A 22,879-nucleotide genomic window follows, 5' to 3' on the forward strand; every position below is an offset into this window, starting at 1 on the left:
TGTGTTGAAATAAAATCCATAAAAGTCCTCTCAGACTGATTGCCAGAAATATCCAGTAAAACGTCCGGATGTCTCTAGTCCACTCATGGACGTTCGTTCATGCGCACATGTGAACAATTAAAAGAAAAAAAAAAGTCTGGCTGCAGGCATTAGTTCCTTGTTCTCTGCTCAAACTCTCACATCACAGTTAAAAAAAGGACAAAAGAGGACATAAGTCCTGAGACAGGACATGTCAACATCAAGTAGAACTCCAGACATCTCCACATTTGCTTAAGGATGGTTCGCATCTCGTGGTCAAAGGAGGAAAGATAAACTATAACAGTACTCAGAGTGCAGCCCTGCAGCTCTGCACAAGAACAAATATAAAGTAGAAGAGAAGTCAGAGTGCACAGTCTGTCTGCAGCCAAACTGTGCACTCTGACTTCTCTGTGCAGAGAACCTGCAGGCTGCATTCTCACCTCCTCTCTGCCCCCTGCTGCGCGCACCTGACGCAGATATTCCTGCATCGTCATGACACCACTGGAAGGAACTGGGAGCAGCCCCGGTGTGAAAGGGGCTGAAGGAGAATAGTTGTTATGTGGGCCGCTGAAGAGGAGGTACTGCTGGCCCACCACCACCAGAGGGCACCCTGCTTGGAGTGCGGGCTCCAAGCACGAGAGGGCGCCAGACCCAGAAGAAGTGACAGCTGTCATTCTTCCTCTGCACCAGCTGTCACTCGTTCATCATCATCATCACCATAAAGGCTGGACTGCAACTCCACCTCCTCGCCGAGAAATCGACTACCAGTACCAAAGTAATTTCTCTGCTGACTAACACTGTGTGTGTAATAACTTGAACTTCTATTGCAGCCGTTTTTCCTGGAGTGTTGCCTTATCTAGAGGACTGGCGTTTGGTGTGACAGTGATGGCTTCGCCCCACACCCCATCTCAGATAAGTGGTTGACCAGGAGCTGCACGAGTGTGTGATTTAGAGGTGGAGGTGCTCCCTCCTAACTGTATTTGGACTGTGAATTACTGAGTGTGCGGACTCACACATCATATCTCTGCTTTCTACCAGCAGTACCAGGGTCGACAGCCGAAGACAGAGGCCACCTGGGGACTCGGGACTTGGCGGCTCCGGTGTTCCTCAGACCGTTGGTGGTGGAGGCCGTGTGGGACGCGGCTTCTCTCTCGTCAGGGGTCTTCTATCTTCGAGCCTGCCCACACGTCACCTGGTGTTTATTGACTCTGCAAATTCTGTGACTTTAGTTGTGTATTATCACAACATTAAATTGTTACCTTTTGGCTTACTCATTGTCCGTTCATTTGGGCCCCCTGTTGTGGGTCCGTGCTACGACACCTTTCCCAACAATAGTAGATTTACAGGAGTTGGGAAGGTCTCTTGGAGACATTTCTAAACAACTGCAGTTTCCAAGATCATCAGTTCAAACAAATGTACACAAGTACATGATATTCAGATGTATCACCACTTTGCCAAGGTCCGGAAGAAGATGCAAACTGTCAGGAAATTGGTTAGGATGTTCAGGATCGAGCAACCCAGGAACCACCAAGGCTCAGGCCTGCCATGAACACCACCAGCATCACTGTCCACAGTAAAGTGAGTTTTTCTGTTATGGTTTAGGCAAAGTCTGATGGAACCCAAAATGCAAGTCAGAAACCAGAGGAGAATGATAACTGAAAAAGCACAAGTGATTTATTTCTCCCAACCCATAGTGAAAACAGTCCAAAACCAACAGTAAAAATCCAAGGGCTGCACAGACAATCAGCTGGGTGCATGGATAACAATGGAGCAAGGATAAGGGAAAAAAAAAAAATCAAATACTCACAGCCAGGCAACACAAACAAATGTGAGTGAATTAACCCACAAGAGGCGGGAAAAAATGGGGGCTTAAATAGTAGAGTGACCAGACATCCTCTTTTTCCCGGACATGTCCTACCTTTGAGACCTAAAAAATGTCTGGGGGAATTTCAAAATCGTCCAGGATTTTGTTCAACTGCCTCAAACATAATACAGTGGTCCCTCGCTATAACGCGGTTCACCTTTCGCGGCCTCGCAGTTTCGTGGATTTTTTTAGTCCAATTTTGCCTGCGTTTTTTTTTTTTTTTTTTTACAGTGCATTGTGTTCTGCATCCTCATCAAGCAGCCGGTCGCAGCACCGCGAAGGGAGAGCACGGGCATTGTGTTCTGCATGTGTCTGTTTATTAGTGCCATGATAACGCCATGTTGGTGCACGTTTAGGCATGAGATTGGTCCAAACCTCCAGCCCTCCCACACCTGGTCCCTACAAAGTGTGGGTTTTCAATTCACAAATTCACAGCAGCATTTAAAGATGTCCCTTCTTTTTTTTTTAAACGCAGTCCAAAAATAGACACTCCATCACAGTTCCGCAGTTGTGCACTGTGCGCCAGGCTGCTGTCCACCTGTGCACCAGACCAGCTAGACCCGAACCACGGGTTCCTGGAGAGCCGCCTCTGTGCTCTTTCTAAGTGGCTTCCTTTCCATCCGTGGCTTGCTGGCTTTATTTTTTCCCTGGCTTTAAACACAGTCATTTTTACAATGTGATTCCACTTTCAACTTTGCGTTTGTCCATTTAATTCTGCAAAAGCACTCTTTTGCGTGCGGTGCCATTCTGCATACAGAATGAGGTGGCCGCTTTATTATATACACCTGTGGATCATTTTCAATACATATATATATATATATATATATATATATATATATATATATATATATATATATATATATATATATATATTGTTGGGTTTGCACCCTGTTTTTAAAGAAATGAGAGGCACAAACACTGTAAAGAAACCAGTCAGAGAGAGACAAATATATATATATTTTTTGCTCTGCGCAGAGGAGGAAAACAAGAAGCAGCTTATGTGCTAAGCTCCAAAGCTCTCCTAAAATCTCCTCCTCTGGCCCAGCCTTTTATTTAGTTCATCAACATGAGAAAAAACAAACAAGGACAGTCGGGAGAGGTTACACATGAGTCATGTCTGCAAGAGGGAGATATCGGGACAAGGTGACTGCTGGAACCTTCCATTCCTGCGACATGAACCTTGCGGCTCCCACAGCAGGATAAGGCACTTATGTAAAATGAAAAATAGCTTGCTCACTCATGAAGAACGCAGACAACAAGTCTTTCTTTTTAAAACCTCCTCTTCTCACAAAGAGGAAAAGTACACGTAGTCATAAAAGAAAATAAATGATAATATAAGCATGAACTATATAAAATAAATGATAATATAAGCATAAACTATATAAAATCCTTGACATAATCCTCCCTGTTTATCGTTTATTTACATAAACACACTTCAATAGAAAATTTGTCCACTTTAACCACTTGTCTTATTACTTTTTCAGCTAAAGCTTCATAGGCTAAGAGTGTGTTAACTCATCACGTCAACAGTTCAAGCTTGAACTGAAGTTGTGAGCTTTTCAATATCATCATAATTCTCAACACAGTCATTATAGTTTTCTCCACTAAGGTCTGACTGTTTCAATGCTTGATATTTTGGCATAGTTTGTTGGAAACCCAGATTACACTGTACAAATGTATTTGACACCATTTTGCCAACCATTGTTTTGATACAAGGGATCACACAACACATGCAAAGTCCAATCAGAATTAGGACTATAATAACTGGTGTCACCATTTTCAATAGTAACTGCCACCATGGTCCTGAAGTCAACCAGGACCAGGGATTCCACCGGTTCACGGCTAGGGTGTCTTTATGCATTGCATCACAAAGTTTATTCAGCTCTTCCAATGCGTCCTGCACATCCACTGAATGAATGGAGTCTGGGATGAAAGTACAGCATGTTGTGTTCAGCAGAACACAAACTCCTCCCTGTGAACCAGTAAGCAAGTCTAAAACCATGCGATTTTGCATCACCATGGTACGTAAAGCATCTATTTCAGTGTTTTAGCTGCTACTATTTTCTCAGTTACATTCATGAACAGACCCAATCGATAATTCAGAGTTTCAATCATTAATTAATTTTTTCCCACTCCTATCCAGGGGAACAATGAATGTGCTATTTTATCTCCTACAGACCACAATTTTTGGTCCTTTGGTACATCCGAGCCCCACATGTGATCATGTGGTAACACATCTGGGTATATCAATCACCTTCGTCTGGTGCTGCCATTCTTCTCTGTGGAGGTCCTTGGCACTACCACATATGTATGGTCAGTCACCTGGGTAGGTGCACACACACCACCCCAATTTGGTGGGAGACTCATGTACAGTCTGGAACCACAAAGCCAATAGATGTCATCATACACCGGAGTACCATTTACAGGTGGTAGCAAAAACTTACTAACATAAGCACATGATTCATCCGTTCCCCATGGACAGGAGCCTGTATAATTACATCCCCGTCCAATGTGATGAAGATAAGTACCATCCACATAATATGTTTTGGTTAGGCTTAAATTATTTGATAAAACATACGTTTGGGTACACAGACGTTTCTTAATTTTACCTACAGTTTTATTCCCTGTCCCGTAAAAGCAAATCGGGAATGGCCGTTGTGATGACAATTTAACGTGATGATATTTTTGCATTTCCCTTCAGTCTAGTCAATGGAGCAGCACTCGGGCACGCTTGTACGTCTTCTGTTGAAATCCCTATCATATAAGTGGTTGCACTGAGACAAGTGGTGTTACGTCTTGTCAGATTTGCTGAGAACTGTTGCCCCCGAAATACAGTTTGATTATGCATCCGTATGATAAGACATTCTGTCACCCTAGCAGGGTACGGTTTAGCTGTCAGAGCTGGGTGTGTTGAGGATATAGGCATTTGCGAACAAACATAACAATTAGTAACATGTAATTCCATAGCCAATAAATGAACATATCTGTACCACATATTATTATGGTATATATGAGGGTGTCCATCTGTCTCATTCACATTATGAATAAACCTCTTCTGATGTTGCTTCCGTTGTTCTCTGGCTCGGTCCACAGTGAACTGCAATTCTTGGGTCAACCACCAGGCCAGGAATCCGAGGAGCACGAAACACACTAAGATCACAACGCAACCGGCTGCCCTACCAACAGTCCGGCAGCGGCGGCGCTGAGCACGCCGCTCCGGGGTCTGCTGTAGTTCAGTCATGATTGCTAGGATACAGTGTTGTTAACCAACCTCACCTAATAGTGCAAGGATCTCCCTGCTTCACTGGCGTTGAGACAATCTATTGCTAATTAAATAGACTCCCTTTGTAGCCAGACTTCCCCTTACACTGTGGAGGCAGCCAACACACGCCGTATCTTACAGTGACTTAGATGTATCCACGTTGATCTCTCCGCTATCTTTACTGCAGTTGGTGTTGTTAACAGCACTTGGTATGGACCTTCCCAACGAGGACTGGACCAGTTCTTCCTCTTAATCACTCTGATGAATACCCAGTCTCCTGGCTGGACTACTGGAAGGCCGTCCTGTGGGAGATCAAAATTATTCGGCAGTAAATGTGTTTGAGTTATCTCTTTTTCATAAAATCTGCTAATGTTTGTTCCTCATCTGCTGTTTTAGTATCCATGTCAAAAATTGGTAGACGATATGGTCGTCCATAAAGTATCTCAAATGGTGTTAAACCTGATGGTGTTGGTGTTATTCTCATATACAATTTTACTAGGTCCAAACATTCAATCCAGGTTCGTTTTGTCTCTTCCATACATTTCCTTAGTCTTATTTTTATTGTGCCATTTGTCCTTTCCACTAATCCTGCACTTTGTGGGTGGTAAGCACAATGATGTTTTAACTTAATTTTCATGTGTTCTACTCTTTGTACAACTTTATTTACAAAATGTGTTCCATTATCACTTTACAATGTCTCTGGTATTCCATAATACGGAATAATTGTCTTACACAATGCTTTTGCTACTGTTAAAGCATCTGCTTTTTGTGATGGAACAATTTCTACCCATTTTGAAAAGGCATCAATTAATACTAGACAGTATTGATAAGGTCCACATCGATTTAGTTCAATAAAGTCCATATGAACAATTTGAAAAGGATATTGTGGTTTTGGGAATTGCCCTCTCCGGGGTCTTATATTTCCCTGTGGGTTGTGTTTCAATCAGGTAACACAGGCTTTACAAAAATTTTTTGAGTATAAATTAAATCCATAGGTAGTAAAGTATTGGTCTACCATATATACCATCCCCCCTGTCGACACATGCGTTAACCCATGCGTCGCAATTGCAGCTGCTTTGAATAAGCTTTTGGGTAGGATGGGTTTGTTATGTACACAATAAAGTCCTTTGGGGTTTGGGGTTGCCCCATTTTTCAACCACAAATGTCGTTCCTGCGCTGGTGCCTGTTTTTGCATATCCAATTAAAGGTCAGAATCTATTAATGGTTCATTGTCTGTCTGAGCTGTGTAAATAGAAGAAGTGCCATATCGACCAGCTGCTGCTTCTTTCGCTATTTTGTCTACCAGGCAGTTTCCTCTGGAGACAAAATCTGTACCTCTGGTGTGGGCTGCGCATTTACATAATGCCAGGTGTGATGGTAATGTCACTGCTTCTAGCAAATTTGTGAGTAAGCCTGCATGTGTCACTGGTTTCCCTGTAGAGGTTATCATACCTCTTTGTTGCCATTGTTTTGCGAGGAACCAAAATGTTGAAAATGCATATTGACTATCTGTATAGACTGTCAGTTTCTGTCCTTTAGCCAAGATACAAGCTCTGGTTAATGCAATGAGTTCTGCAGCTTGGGCTGATTTAAAATGATCGATCTGTTTTGCTTCAATAACAGTATTTGGTAATTGAACAACAGCATAGCCTGTTAATGTCTGTCCTTTCTGATCTTTGAAACATGAGCCATCCACAAAGTAATGTAGTCCATCTGTAAATGGTTCGTCTGTTATGTCTGGTTGAGGTAATTGTTGTTTCTCTGTGTGTCTGCCAAACAATCATGCGGTTCACCGTCTGTCTCAGTAGGTAGGAGCCTGGCGGGATTCAAGGTGTTGCATCTTTCAATGGTAATATGTGGCTGAGACAATAGCATTGCTGTATATGCTATCTGTCTAGCAGGCGATAAGAATGTATCCAAACGTTTGGAATAATAGCCAACTGGTTTATTTTTATTACCGTGTTGTTGTAGCAAGACTGCACACATGAATCCCTGTTTTGTGTCCACCATGAGAGTGAATGGCTTAGCATAATTGGGCAGAGATAATACTGTGGAACTCACAAGTTCTTGTTTAAGAGCTGTAAACTGTTCTTCAGCTTCTTTATTCCACTGTATTTTGTCACTCATAGGCGTTGGTATAGAGTGTATTAAATCCTGCAATTTCTGCACCTTCTCTGCATAACATGGAATCCAGGCTCTGCAATAATTACAGATACCTAAGAAAGTCATCATTTCCTTTTTTGTTGACGGGTTAGGCGCTTTGAGAATAGCGTGCTTTCAATCGTCTTGTATTCGTTTCCCTTCAGCTGATAGGACGTGGCCTAAATAAGTCACTTGTGGTTGCACGAACTGCAACTTTTGCTTTTTAATTTTCCTTCCTGTTTCTGCCAAATGTTGCAAAAGCATCATAGTACATTTTGTACAGCTGTCTTTTGTCTTTCCTGCCACCAAAATGTCATCTACATACACCAAGATTTGTGAATCTTCTGGTGGAGTAAATGAAGATAAGCAACAATTTATTGCCTGTGTAAAAATGGTCGGACTGTCAGCAAAACCTTGAGGGAGTCTTGTATATGTGTATCTTTTCCCTTTGAATGTAAAAGCAAACCAAAATTGAGAGTCTGGATGAACAGGTACTGAGAAAAATGCATTACTGATGTCTATGACAGAGAAGTACATGTTTCCAGGACTTAATCTATTTAGCAGTGTATGTGGGTCTGGAACCAGAGGGGCGCTAGTTTCTACTGCAGCATTTACTGCACGTAGGTCTTGTACCATTCGCCAATTCTGATTGTCAGCTTTCTTCACAGGATATACTGGAGTGTTACAGGATGCATCTAAACATTCCCTGATGACTCCTGCTTCCAATAATTCTGCAATAACCGGTTCAATTCCTTTTTCTGCTTCAGGTTTTAATGGATATTGTTTGATCCGTGGTCTCCAATCAGATCGTGGCTTAATTTTGACTGGCGGAATATTTTTCAACAGTCCTACATCTGTGGGTGTATTCACCCAGAGATGAGGAGGCAGTGTGGCCAATAAAGTCTCATCTTCCTGTGTCAGCAACACAGATGTTGTTAAATTTCAATCGTCCAGATCTACTTCATGTATCACTGGTGTCGTCCAAGCACTTACAAACATGTATTTCCGATACAAGCCTGTGGATGGACTGAAATCCCACACCGACACTGCATCTGCTTCGGCCAATCAGTTGCTTCCTCAGCTATTTTAGCAATTCAAGGTCCTTCCAGGACTGAGTGTCTGCCCTTGTCAGTGAAATATGCGGCACAGCCTCAGGTTTTCCTCTGTACCATTTGTCTGCACTTTGGGTCAGCACTACACTACACACAGAGGTGGTTTTTCTGTCTGTGTATAGGTGTGCTACTGTCTGTAATTCTGATGGAATTTTCAGAAATCCTGCTCCATACCTTTCATCCTTTTGTGGAGTGAATAGCATAGTTATGTGTAGATCTTTTGGTGACCTCATTACTACATGTTCTCTGTTTTCACAGGTCATCAGACCTTCCTCCAATAATTGTTCAGTTTGTCTCAACTCCGACAGATCCAAAGAGTACTGCCAGGCCTGGGCCAAATTTGTATATACAGTAGCGGGCTGTCTCACAGCTCTCATACCACCTACTGTTGGCGTGACTCCTATAGATAAGGCAGTCATCAAATCTCGTCCCAGTAAATTTACTGGACAATGGGGCGAATAAACCACAGAGACACAAGCAGTTTGGTTAGTTTCAGGATCTTCAAAATTGACAAACTTCAATATTTTCTCTGAATTCACCTGTCCATTTGCAGATTTTACCCAAACGACTTCTTTTGCAAATTTAGTTCCGGGAGGTCTGTCTGTTATCACTGTCCTACATGCTCCTGTGTCACAGAGAAAATCCATGTCCTGTCCATTTACCTTTAGAGTCACCCCAGGTTTTTTTTCCTCTTTATGGCCTCTACTCTCATCCGTGCTTCACTGAGCCATACTTTTGCACACTCTATTTCTCCTTCTTTTCTTACTTTCCTGTTACCCTTTTTATTTGCTGCTGCTGCTGTACGTTTTAACACCAAACCTTCACAATCTGGCATGACCAATTTACCTGAAAAGCCATATTTCTTTTTCCATTTAGTTATGTACTTCAGATTTTCCAGATTGCGTTTGTGCATGTATTTTTCGTCACCCTGAAATAGGGGCTTATTTTCTGTGCATGTGTTTCCCATGTTGTTCACCTATTCTCCTTCACTCTGCAAAGTTCAGGTCAAGCTTCTACCCCGTGGGGCGGACCTTCCTTGGAATCCCCCTCTTTGCAGACTCGTCGGGAATATGTGAGTGTGGTGCGTATGGACTTAAAATGACCTACTTTGCAGACAACGGCTCCACTTTTATCCCCTGATAAAATGGGATATCAAGCTGTCCGTGCTTCAGTCACTCACAGTCTCATTCTTTTATTATTACTAAGGAATACTCAGTCAAACAATACCACACATACAGTCCGACACTGTCACACACACACACACACTCCCACAACCGCTCCAACTCTCACACATATACAAAATAAATTACAGATTTCATCAATGATTGCAATTACAGACAAGCCCTCATCTTAAAAAAATAAAATAAAATAATAAATCATTTTATATCAAGACATAAATAACACAACAAAATCCTTACAACAAAACAACAAAAACAGAATTTTCTCTCATTCATACCACAAACACACTTAGTTTCACTTTTGCAATAATCAATTAATTTGCGTCTCTCTAACTGCTTCTCCTGAAATTTATTCTTATTCCTCCTGTATTTCTCAGCCGGATGGGGACTCTAACCCCTCCGCCACCTGTGCCGGCAGGACCGGAGACTCTAACTCCCTCCCCCGCACTTTATTCTGGATGGGGACTTGAACCCCTCCTCAACATTTTTTCCTCACAGGCAGGCAGTAATTACTTACGTTAATTTGTTGCGCCCCTCATTTGGTTCGGAGGTGTCGTCAATCTACTGCGGCGAGCGGAGGTGGACGTCTATAGTCACCGGCCCGACGGAGAATTCACTCCTCAGGACTTTCCTTCAATCCCTCTAGTGGAATCGGCTGTGCACGGTCTGCGGCGTGTCTCCCTCCGTTCGCTTGAGAAGATCTGTCGACGCCCCACGTTGGGCGCCAAGAAAAAACTGTTGGGTTTGCACCCTGTTTTTAAAGAAATGAGAGGCACAAACACTGTAAAGAAACCAGTCAGAGAGAGACAAATATATATATTTTTTGCTCTGCGCAGAGGAGGAGAACAATGAAGCAGCTTATGTGCTAAGCTCCAAAGCTCTCCCAAAATCCCCTCCTCTGGCCCAGCCTTTTATTTAGTTCATCAACATGAGAAAAAACAAACAAGGACAGTCGGGAGAGGTTACACATGAGTCATGTCTGCAAGAGGGAGATATCGGGACAAGGTGACTGCTGGAACCTTCCATTCCTGCGGCTCATGTCCACAGCAGGATAAGGCACTTATGTAAAATGAAAAATAGCTTGCTCACTCATGAAGAATGTAGACAACAAGTCTTTCTTTTTAAAACCTCCTCTTCTCACAAAGAGGAAAAATAATAAGCATAAACTATAAGAAAATAAATGATAATATAAGCATAAACTATATAAAATCCTTGACAATATATATAAAACTTTATTTCTTCCGCAGCTTACAAGTCACCATGATACAACTTTTAACTTTGTGTTATGTCTTCAAAATCGGTCTTTTGCGTGCTATCCACCTGTGTTGCTGCACAGCTTCTGCTCTTAGTTGCTCCACTGGAGTTATTATCGTCCATGGCTTTAAACACACATCCACTTTCACGCAGTCACCCAAATTTTAAATTGTGTTCGTCCAATATTGACTGAAAAATCAAAATCACTCTTTTGTGAGCTGGCGTTCTGCCTAAATGCTCGTTTGAAGCGTGATGATGAGTCACTGCCTCAGTGCGCACACACAACGGAGCTCATGTGATCCATTAATTCCAGAAGTGAGAGAGGTGTTTTCAGCATCCAAGGTTTGACAGAAAATGATTAATCCACTACAAAATAATTATTTTATATAGAGTCCAGCGCACAGAGCAGGTGGAATTGCGTGTGCAAGAGAGCCGCTCCAAAAATAGCCTCTCAGGTCTTGCTTCAGTGCGCACACACAGTGGAGGTCATGTGATCCATTAACAAGATATTAAATCAACATACTTTTTCATACAACAGACATCAACATACACACATACTTTTACTGCTAGGAACTGTTTTATCAAGCTATAAAAAACATTAAAAATAATTACCTTAAGCTGTTCAAAATACATTCCACATGGAGCAGGAAAGAGAGGAAAAAAGTGTCCAGATGAAACAGTTCTCTGATTCTAGAAGTGATTAGAGGTGTTTTAGGCATCCAAGGTTTGACAGAAAATGATTACTCCACTACAAAATAATTATTTTATATAGAGTCCAGCGCACAGAGCAGGTGGAATTGTGTGCGCAAGAGGACAGCGGCTCCAAAAATAGCCTCTCAGGTCCTGCGAAGGTGCCAGGCGCACGGATAATGGACTTTTAGCAGACTCGTAAGCACCACACAAATGCCTCTAAGCCGTTGCATTAACTCGAACACAAACTGCGCCACGCTGTTGTTGCTAAATTTTGAACTTCTTGAAATTAGAGCCACGCTCAGAGAGGAGCCTTGTTAACTGAAGATAATGCCTCTAAGAGCCACTCAGAGCCATGAAACTCCCACGATAGTTGAAGAAACCCTCTCGTAGCAAAGAAAATATGCTGCGTGGCTCATTATTCATCCTTCATTAATCGGTGGGACCCAGGCCTGGGTCCCACCGAATGGGTGTGTCACGATTATTCGAAGAATGACCCACATTTTCATCTATTACGTATCCACTATGAAGGTGCCACTATGTGCCTCTCTGTACCCCGCATGTGCCACATAGCAGCCTCTAGTGAGCCTCTAGTGAGCCACGACCGACCTGTCATTACGGCACCACGACGAAGAGGCGCGATCAGACAGAGGAACTGTGAAATACTGGTCAGTCACCATTAATAATTTCTTATGTGTCCAACCTCATAGGTTGATCGTTAAAATTAAATTTGTTAGTTCTAAAAGACATAGTGTACATATGTTGTTTTGTGTTATTCGGGCCAATAAATGCAATTGTTATACAGACACCATGTCATTTGTGTCATAACATGGCACTAGTGGAAAATCAGAGCTGCACTTGAATGCCTCGTACAGCAGTCACCACATCCATCCACCAACACCATCACCAACAAACATCTAGGTGCCACCCACAAACATCCAGCACCTCTCGTGTGGCACCTAGAAAAGGCGGGGCCATTTGTGCTCCCAACACAAAAAAAGAGAGCAGGCGACCACATTCGAGCTGGAGGTGCGAATGGTCCCGCCTTTTCTAAGTGCCCTATGAGTGTGTTACCACACCACCACAAATTGCATGCGAGTGTGCGGTGCCCCCCCCCTCCCCCCCGCAAGACACATTGCATGTGAGTGTGTCACGCCCCTCCCCCCGAGATGACAAGAGTGCGATCGCTGTCCAGTGCAGAGCGCATATGGACGGCTGGCATGTCCATGCCGGAACAGCTGACCTCTGTGTACAATGCACGTGTGGACGGGCTCTCATGCTCTTATGACATGCTAATAATTACATACAGACAATATCGCAGCAACGTCTCAACGCACAGGGCATGGGGTGAACTGTGTTATCAGCTGGACACCGGCCAGGCTTATGTCACTCCCACCACGGGGAAAGGTGTGAACACATTCATGTGTGATTGCTTTGCTCATAGTGCCATGGACACAGTGAACATGTCAGCTGACCGCCGGCCAGCGACTCACTGGAACTAACAGTGGCTCAGTGCACATGACGTGTTAAGTTAGAACACAGAGATCAGGACAAATAAATACAACAATAGCTACGTATATACATATTTTCATACAAAATACATAAAATAAATAATCATAGAACAATGGAACAGAGAGTAACACTTTTTCTGAGAGATGAGTTAGTTGACAGAGGTGGGCATGTCCGCAACAGCCGCTGCTGTTGAGATCTGTGGACTCAAGTCACAACTGGAGAACACATATTGTGTCATGAAGGATATCACCTGACAACACTCCACTGTGACGCACATGCATGGCCATATTGCCCTCATGTGGAAATACATAAAAACACATATCGCCTTTGCAACAGGCATGAGCAACTGCATCAGTGTGCACATCGGCAGGCTGGTCCATGTGAAAAGGACCGGCTGATCATGTGAACACTCAGCTGGCATTCTAAATGTCACGTCCACTACATGAGCTATGGTCCACATCAATCAATCAATCAATCAATTTTTTTTTTATATAGCGCCAAATCACAACAAACAGTTGCCCCAAGGCGCTTTACACTGCAAGGCAAGGCCATACAATAATTATGTAAAACCCCAACGGTCAAAACGACCCCCTGTGAGCAAGCACTTGGCGACAGTGGGAAGGAAAAACTCCCTTTTAACAGGAAGAAACCTCCAGCAGTACCAGGCTCAGGGAGGGGCAGTCTTCTGCTGGGACTGGTTGGGGCTGAGGGAGAGAACCAGGAAAAAGACATGCTGTGGAGGGGAGCAGAGATCAATCACTAATGATTAAATGCAGAGAGGTGCATACAGAGCAAAAAGAGAAAGAAACAGTGCATCATGGGAACCCCCCAGCAGTCTACGTCTATAGCAGCATAACTAAGGGATGGTTCAGGGTCACCCGATCCAGCCCTAACTATAAGCTTTAGCAAAAAGGAAAGTTTTAAGCCTAATCTTAAAAGTAGAGAGGGTGTCTGTCTCCCTGATCTGAATTGGGAGCTGGTTCCACAGGAGAGGAGCCTGAAAGCTGAAGGCTCTGCCTCCCATTCTACTCTTACAAACCCTAGGAACTACAAGTAAGCCTGCAGTCTGAGAGCGAAGCGCTCTATTGGGGTGATATGGTACTACGAGGTCCCTAAGATAAGATGGGACCTGATTATTCAAAACCTTATAAGTAAGAAGAAGAATTTTAAATTCTATTCTAGAATTAACAGGAAGCCAATGAAGAGAGGCCAATATGGGTGAGATATGTTCTCTCCTTCTAGTCCCCATTAGTACTCTAGCTGCAGCATTTTGAATTAACTGAAGGCTTTTTAGGGAACTTTTAGGACAACCTGATAATAATGAATTACAATAGTCCAGCCTAGAGGAAATAAATGCATGAATTAGTTTTTCAGCATCACTCTGAGACAAGACCTTTCTGATTTTAGAGATATTGCGTAAATGCAAAAAAGCAGTCCTACATATTTGTTTAATATGCGCTTTGAATGACATATCCTGATCAAAAATGACTCCAAGATTTCTCACAGTATTACTAGAAGTCAGGGTAATGCCATCCAGAGTAAGGATCTGGTTAGACACCATGTTTCTAAGATTTGTGGGGCCAAGTACAATAACTTCAGCTTTATCTGAGTTTAAAAGCAGGAAATTAGAGGTCATCCATGTCTTTATGTCTGTAAGACAATCCTGCAGTTTAGCTAATTGGTGTGTGTCCTCTGGCTTCATGGATAGATAAAGCTGGGTATCATCTGCGTAACAATGAAAATTTAAGCAATACCGTCTAATAATACTGCCTAAGGGAAGCATGTATAAAGTGAATAAAATTGGTCCTAGCACAGAACCTTGTGGAACTCCATAATTAACTTTAGTCTGTGAAGAAGATTCCCCATTTACATGAACAAATTGTAATCTATTAGACAAATATGATTCAAACCACCGCAGCGCAGTGCCTTTAATACCTATGGCATGCTTTAATCTCTGTAATAAAATTTTATGGTCAACAGTATCAAAAGCAGCACTGAGGTCTAACAGAACAAGCACAGAGATGAGTCCACTGTCCGAGGCCATAAGAAGATCATTTGTAACCTTCACTAATGCTGCTTCTGTACTATGATGAATTCTAAAACCTGACTGAAACTCTTCAAATAGACCATTCCTCTGCAGATGATCAGTTAGCTGTTTTACAACTACCCTTTCAAGAATTTTTGAGAGAAAAGGAAGGTTGGAGATTGGCCTATAATTAGCTAAGATAGCTGGGTCAAGGGATGGCTTTTTAAGTAATGGTTTAATTACTGCCACCTTAAAAGCCTGTGGTACATAGCCAACTAACAAAGATAGATTGATCATATTTAAGATCGAAGCATTAAATAATGGTAGGGCTTCCTTGAGCAGCCTGGTAGGAATGGGGTCTAATAGACATGTTGATGGTTTGGATGAAGTAACTAATGAAAATAACTCAGACAGAACAATCTGAGAGAAAGAGTCTAACCAAATACCGGCATCACTGAAAGCAGCCAAAGATAACGATACGTCTTTGGGATGGTTATGAGTAATTTTTTCTCTAATAGTTAAAATTTTGTTAGCAAAGAAAGTCATGAAGTCATTACTAGTTAAAGTTAATGGAATACTCAGCTCAATAGAGCTCTGACTCTTTGTCAGCCTGGCTACAGTGCTGAAAAGAAACCTGGGGTTGTTCTTATTTTCTTCAATTAGTGATGAGTAGAAAGATGTCCTAGCTTTACGGAGGGCTTTTTTATAGAGCAACAGACTCTTTTTCCAGGCTAAGTGAAGATCTTCTAAATTAGTGAGATGCCATTTCCTCTCCAACTTACGGGTTATCTGCTTTAAGCTACGAGTTTGTGAGTTATACCACGGAGTCAGACACTTCTGATTTAAAGCTCTCTTTTTCAGAGGAGCTACAGCATCCAAAGTTGTCTTCAATGAGGATGTAAAACTATTGACAAGATACTCTATCTCACTTACAGACTTTAGGTAGCTACTCTGCACTGTGTTAGTATATGGCATTAGAGAACATAAAGAAGGAATCATATCCTTAAACCTAGTTACAGCGCTTTCTGAAAGACTTCTAGTGTAATGAAACTTATTCCCCACTGCTGGGTAGTCCATCAGAGTAAATGTAAATGTTATTAAGAAATGATCAGACAGAAGGGAGTTTTCAGGGAATACTGTTAAGTCTTCTATTTCCATACCATAAGTCAGAACAAGATCTAAGATATGATTAAAGTGGTGGGTGGACTCATTTACATTTTGAGCAAAGCCAATAGAGTCTAATAATAGATTAAATGCAGTGTTGAGGCTGTCATTCTCAGCATCTGTGTGGATGTTAAAATCGCCCACTATAATTATCTTACCTGAGCTAAGCACTAAGTCAGACAAAAGGTCTGAAAATTCACAGAGAAACTCACAGTAACGACCAGGTGGACAATAGATAATAACAAATAAAACTGGTTTTGGGGACTTCCAATTTGGATGGACAAGACTAAGAGTCAAGCTTTCAAATTAATTAAAGCTCTGTCTAGGATTTTGATTAATTAATAAGCTGGAATGGAAGATTGCTGCTAATCCTCCGCCTCGGCCCGTGCTACGAGCATTCTGAAAGTTAGTGTGACTCGGGGGTGTTGACTCATTTAAACTAACATATTCATCCTGCTGTAACCAGGTTTCTGTAAGGCAGAATAAATCAATATGTTGATCAATTATTATATCATTTACCAACAGGGACTTAGAAGAGAGAGACCTAATGATTAATAGACCACATTTAACTGTTTTAGTCTGTGGTGCAGTTGAAGGTGCTATATTATTTTTTCTTTTTGAATTTTTATGCTTAAATAGATTTTTACTGGTTGTTGGTGGTCTGGGAGCAGGCACCGTCTCTACGGGGATGGGGTAATGAGGGGATGGCAGGGGGAGAGAAGCTGCAGAGAGGTGTGTAAGACTACAACTCTGCTTCCTGGTCCCAACCCTGGATAGTCACGGTTTGGAGGATTTAAGAAAATTGGCCAGATTTCTAGAAATGAGAGCTGCTCCATCCAAAGTGGGATGGATGCCGTCTCTCCTAACAAGACCAGGTTTTCCCCAGAAGCTTAGCCAATTATCTATGAAGCCCACCTCATTTTTTGGACACTACTCAGACAGCCAGCAATTCAAGGGGAACATGCGGCTAAACATGTCACTCCCGGTCCAATTGGGGAGGGGCCCAGAGAAAACTACAGAGTCCGACATTGTTTTTGCAAAGTTACACACCGATTCAATGTTAATTTTAGTGACCTCCGATTGGCGTAACCGGGTGTCATTACTGCCGACGTGAATTACAATCTTACCAAATTTACGCTTAGCCTTAGCCAGCAGTTTCAAATTTCCTTCAATGTCGCCTGCTCTGGCCCCCGGAAGACAATTAACTATGGTTGCTGGTGTCGCTAACTTCACATTTCTCAAAACAGAGTCGCCAATAACCAGAGTTTGATCCTCGGCGGGTGTGTCGCCGAGTGGGGAAAAACGGTTAGAAATGTGAACGGGTTGGCGGTGTACACGGGGCTTCTGTTTAGGACTACGCTTCCTCCTCACAGTCACCCAGTCGGCCTGCTTTCCTGGCTGCTCGGGATCTGCCAGAGGGGAACTAACGGCGGCTAAGCTACCTTGGTCCGCACCGACTACAGGGGCCTGGCTAGCTGTAGAATTTTCCACGGTGCGGAGCCGAGTCTCCAATTCGCCCAGCCTGGCCTCCAAAGCTACGAATAAGCTACACTTATTACAAGTACCATTACTGCTAAAGGAGGCCGAGGAATAACTAAACATTTCACACCCAGAGCAGAAAAGTGCGGGAGAGACAGGAGAAGCCGCCATGCTAAACCGGCTAAGAGCTAGTAGCTGCGCTAAGCTAGCAGATTCCTAAAAACACTGCAAAGTGAATAATGTGTAAATAATTTAGAGGTGATTCAGCAGAGGGAGTGCTTTAGTTAAGGCACGTGAAGATTACACTGGGAAACAAATCGTTATCTAGTTAACTAGATCAATCTAACTGCGCAGATTAAACAGCTAACAGATACAGAAAAACACCGCTGTGCTCCGGAACAGGAAGTGATACAATACCGCAGTGAGAGCCAACCACCAGTTGACGTGGTGTCCTTCGGCACGCCGCTTGCAGGACACGTGGCACTGGCAGATGTGGACATGACAAGAGCGCAGCAGTGGTGCGATGAGGTGTCACACTCTCCAGGTGCTCGCACTGTGTCTGAACATGCACGGAACCGTTGCTGCTGTATCGTTCATGCCTGTTGGACCATGTTTCCCTCCTGACAGCAGGTGGAATGTTTCGCAGTTGCCCAATTCGCTTTTTGTTGCGGTTTTTTGGCTGGTTCCTGCTTCTTTCGCCCAACTTTGTGTTATGTGTGAAGAGGCCATAATGCTTACTTAGTACAGGGAGGTGATGAACAATCTGAAAAATTTCTACTTTTCACATCTACTTCATTAAGTGGATGAATTTATTTCAAAGAAGGTTCTGCTCTGCCTCAAATATCTGAATCTCTTAAAACTACAGTAATCACTTAACAGGTGTAATGTGTGTTCCAGACAACAAAGAACACTGTATGAAGGAAAATAAGGAAGGATGGAAATAAGACACTTTCAGTTATTTATTTTTTTATTGTTATTTTTTACTGGTCTGTTCAGTCTCTATACAAGATGGCGCCGTTGTATGTGGCCTGCCGTCGGCATTCGCTTCTTTTAGTGTCGTTTTTATTGTTTTTACACTTTGTTGCATGGAATGTGTCACCGCTCCTGGTGTATGATCGCCAGACTCTTATCAGCGTTCGGGCTTTGCTGGAGAATTTCGCTGTTCCTGGCTCGGGCGGACGGCCAGGGACGCGGCTGCCCTGCCGCCTGTCTTAGCGTCCGTACCAGACTTTCTACACCGGCCGCTTGGCGTGTTGCCTCGGCGTCTGCGTCGCAGAGGACGCGGGAAGAGAGGAGGAGTCCGTGTTCGGCTCAGAGTGTGCCTGGCTGTTTCCTGCAAACATGCTCCACGACAATTCATAGCCGGATTCTTCACACCATATGACGGCTACGACGTGCGGCGTTCCCTGACTTTTCGCTATCGGTGGCTCCGGCCGGTTGTCCGGGGTGCCGGGTCTCCACTTCCACGTCGCCGTCCTGTGAGGAGCTGCAGTCGTGGCTGCGTGCAGGAGAACCTGCGCCCGCTCGGTCGTGTCTCGCAGCAGACTGACGTGCGCTCAGTCCGTGTGGCGCTCATCAACACAAGGTCACTCACAAGTAAGACTTTCATTTTGAATGACTTTTTCTCCAGTCGTGATCTGGACTTTCTCCTGTTAACGGAGACCTGGTTGAAACCAGGTGAAAATAGCGCCTTTTCTGAGCTCCTCCCCCCCGGCTGCTCGTTTTTCAGCAGGTCGAGCATCAGGTCGAGGCGGGGGTGTGGCCACGATTTTTAAAGACAGTTTTAAATGCCGATTTTTATCTTCTAATGTCTACTCCACTTTTGAACTTCAGTTGTTTGTGATGGAGTTTGACTGTCCTGTGCTCTGTGCTGTTGTTTATCGTCCACCAAAATTTAATAAGGGTTTTATTCAGGAGTTTTCTGAGTTTCTGGCAGATTTTATCCCAAAATATGACAAATGTTTGGTCTGTGGTGATTTTAATATTCATATCTGTTGTCCTTTTAATCAGCTGGCTGATGATTTTAAAAGCCTCCTGAACTCTTTTGGTCTAACACAAGTTGTGGATGGACCAACACATAATCTTGGACACACCTTGGACCTGGTTATTTCTTTTGGGCTCTCAGTTTCACTTAAGGACATATCAGACATTGCTCTTTCAGATCACTTTCCTGTTATTTTTGAATTTATTGCTCCTCCATCTGCTAGTAAGCCACTTGTTCCTGTCTCTCGCCGCCGTTTGGTCACCTCCTCGACAGCGGGAGACTTTGCTGCTGCCTTCATGGACTCTCAGTTTTATGCCATGAATGGACTGGTTTCTCCATTACTCCCAGATAACATCCTCTCTTCTTTCCACTCTACATGCACAGTCATTTTGGACTCTGTTGCACCGATGCGCTGCAAATCCAGGAAATCAAAATCCGACCCCTGGTTAAATGCCACGGCCCGTGCCCTCGGGCAACGCTGCAGACGGGCGGAGAGAAAATGGAAAAAGGACAAACTACAGGTGTCTCTGGGTTTTCTGAGGGACAGTCTAACTGACTATCAGAAGGCTGTGAAGGAGGCAAAAGCACAATATCTGTCTCATATTATTTCGAGCAGTTGTCATCGTCCCAGTGTGTTATTTCAGACTATAAACTCAGTTGTAAATCCACACACCTCTGTTTTGTTGGACGCTACAACCACAACCTGTGAGGAGTTTCTTCAGTTTTTTATTGATAAGGTTTCATCAGTCAGACAGAACGCTGATCAGAGCTGTAATGTTGAGTTGTCTGCTCCTCGTGCACATTCTGCTGTGCTCGAACAGTTTGAGCCCATTTCTTTTGCATCTCTCGCTGATGTTGTAAAACACATAAAATCTACAAGTTGTCCTTTTGATGTTGTTCCAGTTAAGGTGCTGAAGGAGGCTTTTAATACTGTTGGGGCGGGTCTCCCAACTTTTATCAATGCTTGTCTTAGATCAGGGTCTGTTCCAGCTGCTTTTAAACATGCTGTGGTTCGACCTCTTCTTAAAAAACCTCACCTGGACTCATCAGTTTTATCCAATTTTAGACCTGTCTCTCATCTGCCATTTCTATCTAAGGTTTTAGAAAAGGTTGTCTTTTTACAGTTACAATCATTTTTAGAAGACAATCTCATCCTTGAAAAATTCCAGTCTGGGTTTAGATCACGACACAGCACTGAGTCAGCACTTTTAAAAGTTCATAATGATATTACTCTGTCGGTGGATGCAGGGAATCCTGCTGTGCTGGTTCTGTTGGACCTCACAGCAGCCTTTGATACTGTGGATCACACAGTACTTGTTTCCCGGTTGGAACATTTTATTGGCATTCATGGTATTGCACTTGAGTGGTTTAGATCATATTTGGCTGAAAGGAGCTTTTCTGTCATGATTGGGGACCTTTCCTCATCAACTGCTCCTCTGTGCTGTGGAGTGCCGCAGGGATCTGTCCTTGGGCCGATTCTATTTTCTTTGTACATTCTGCCATTGGGGTCAATTATAACCCAGCACAATTTGTCCTTTCATTGTTTTGCAGATGATCTGCAAATCTATCTGCCTGTGAGGACTAATGGGAGTGATGCTTTGTCATCATTATTTAATTGTATTGGTGATGTAAAGCAGTGGCTGTCCTGAAACTTCCTTTACCTGAATGATGGTAAAACTGAGATCATGGTGTTTGAGCACACTGGCATACCAAATGTGGTAACACCAAATTTTGGTGCTTTGGCTAACTATGTAATACCAGCTGTCAAGAATTTGGGAGTGATATTTGACAGCTGTTTGAGGTTCGATCAACAGATAAATTCTGTTGTCAAAGCTAGTTTTTTCCAACTTCGCCTCTTGGCTAAAATAAAGCACTTTCTCAGTAGACGTGATCTTGAGACGGCCATTCATGCTTTCATCAGCTCCAGACTTGATTATTGTAATGCACTTTATGTGGGCATTAATCAGTCGTCTCTTGCGCGTCTCCAGTTGGTGCAGAATGCTGCTGCTCGTCTTTTGACAAACACTTCTAGATGTGAGCATATTGCGCCCATCCTATACTCACTCCACTGGCTTCCAGTTCATTTTAGAATTGATTTTAAAATTTTAATGTTTGTTTTTAAAGCTATTTATGGCCTTGCACCTCCCTACTTGTCTGAAATTTTAACTTTGCGCACCTACAGTAGGACGTTAAGGGCGTCTGGCCAGCTTTACTTAGATGTTCCAAGGTCAAGATATAAACGCTGGGATGATCATGCTTTCGCGGTAGCCGGCCCCAGACTGTGGAATGAGCTACCTTTTGAGTTACGTACTATTCCTGACCTAGCACTTTTTAAATCTAAGTTAAAGACTTATTTATTTAAACTGGCTTTTAACACTTAGTGGGGAGGTGACATGTTCTGTTATTTTTATGTTTTTTTTTTATGTGTTGTTTTAAAATTTAATTTTATATGTGTTTTATTTTGTAAATTTGTGTTTTTAATGTTAAGCACTTTGGACACCAGTCGGTGCTGTAAAGCGCTTTATAAATAAATGTTGGTTGATTGATTGATTGATTGATACTGTGTTACACGTCACTACATTTTCCACCATAAGTGTCAGAAATAAACATGATTATTCCAGTGGGGGAAACAGCCACAAAATACTTAACTTTATTGTTTGCATAATAGTGATTCACTTCTTGAATCAAAGTTTTTTGCTTTTTGTAAAAGTTTCTCTGTGCAGTCAGTTACACAGGTTGTGTTAGCAATGTGCTCTTTAAAACCTTTAGGCATTGTTGCTTTCATTGTTTCACGAGGCAATGACACAGTGTGATCTTTCATGTGTTCACACATAATATCTACCCACAGTCCCACTGTCCTCCTGACCTGACCTTGTGATATTTGAAATTGGTGTGCTAAATCAGCCATGACAAAGTTTTGTCTTTGTTTCATCAAAGTCATTAGAATTTGGGTCACAAACGTAATTGATGATGAAGTGTTTGAAATTCTGTGAGTAGAATCCCTGCATACAGAAGGAAGTCTGCATCGCTGTCTAAGATACAGTCAGCTACAGTGTGTGGTGGTCCTGATGGTGGTGGATTTTCCATCTCATCTTATTCATCTGAGGGCAGCAATACAGGACATGATTATCAAGAAGTGATGCATTAGAGTTTTCATGACAACACTTTTGTTGTACACCATCTGTACTCCAGAA

At 42.8% G+C, this 22,879-nt stretch overlaps 1 long non-coding RNA gene across 1 annotated transcript; it reads left to right on the plus strand.

Moving 5' to 3' along the window:
- Positions 1-1,888: 1,888 nt before the first annotated feature.
- On the plus strand, positions 1,889-22,633 carry LOC117527278. Its single transcript, XR_004565486.1, has 4 exons — positions 1,889-2,012; positions 15,619-15,623; positions 17,661-17,668; positions 22,623-22,633. It is a non-coding gene; the product is annotated as an uncharacterized LOC117527278 (long non-coding RNA).
- The last annotated feature ends 246 nt before the right edge of the window (positions 22,634-22,879 follow it).

The sequence above is a fragment of the Thalassophryne amazonica genome, chromosome 16, assembly GCF_902500255.1.
Source record: "Thalassophryne amazonica chromosome 16, fThaAma1.1, whole genome shotgun sequence".
Lineage (NCBI taxonomy): Eukaryota > Metazoa > Chordata > Actinopteri > Batrachoidiformes > Batrachoididae > Thalassophryne > Thalassophryne amazonica.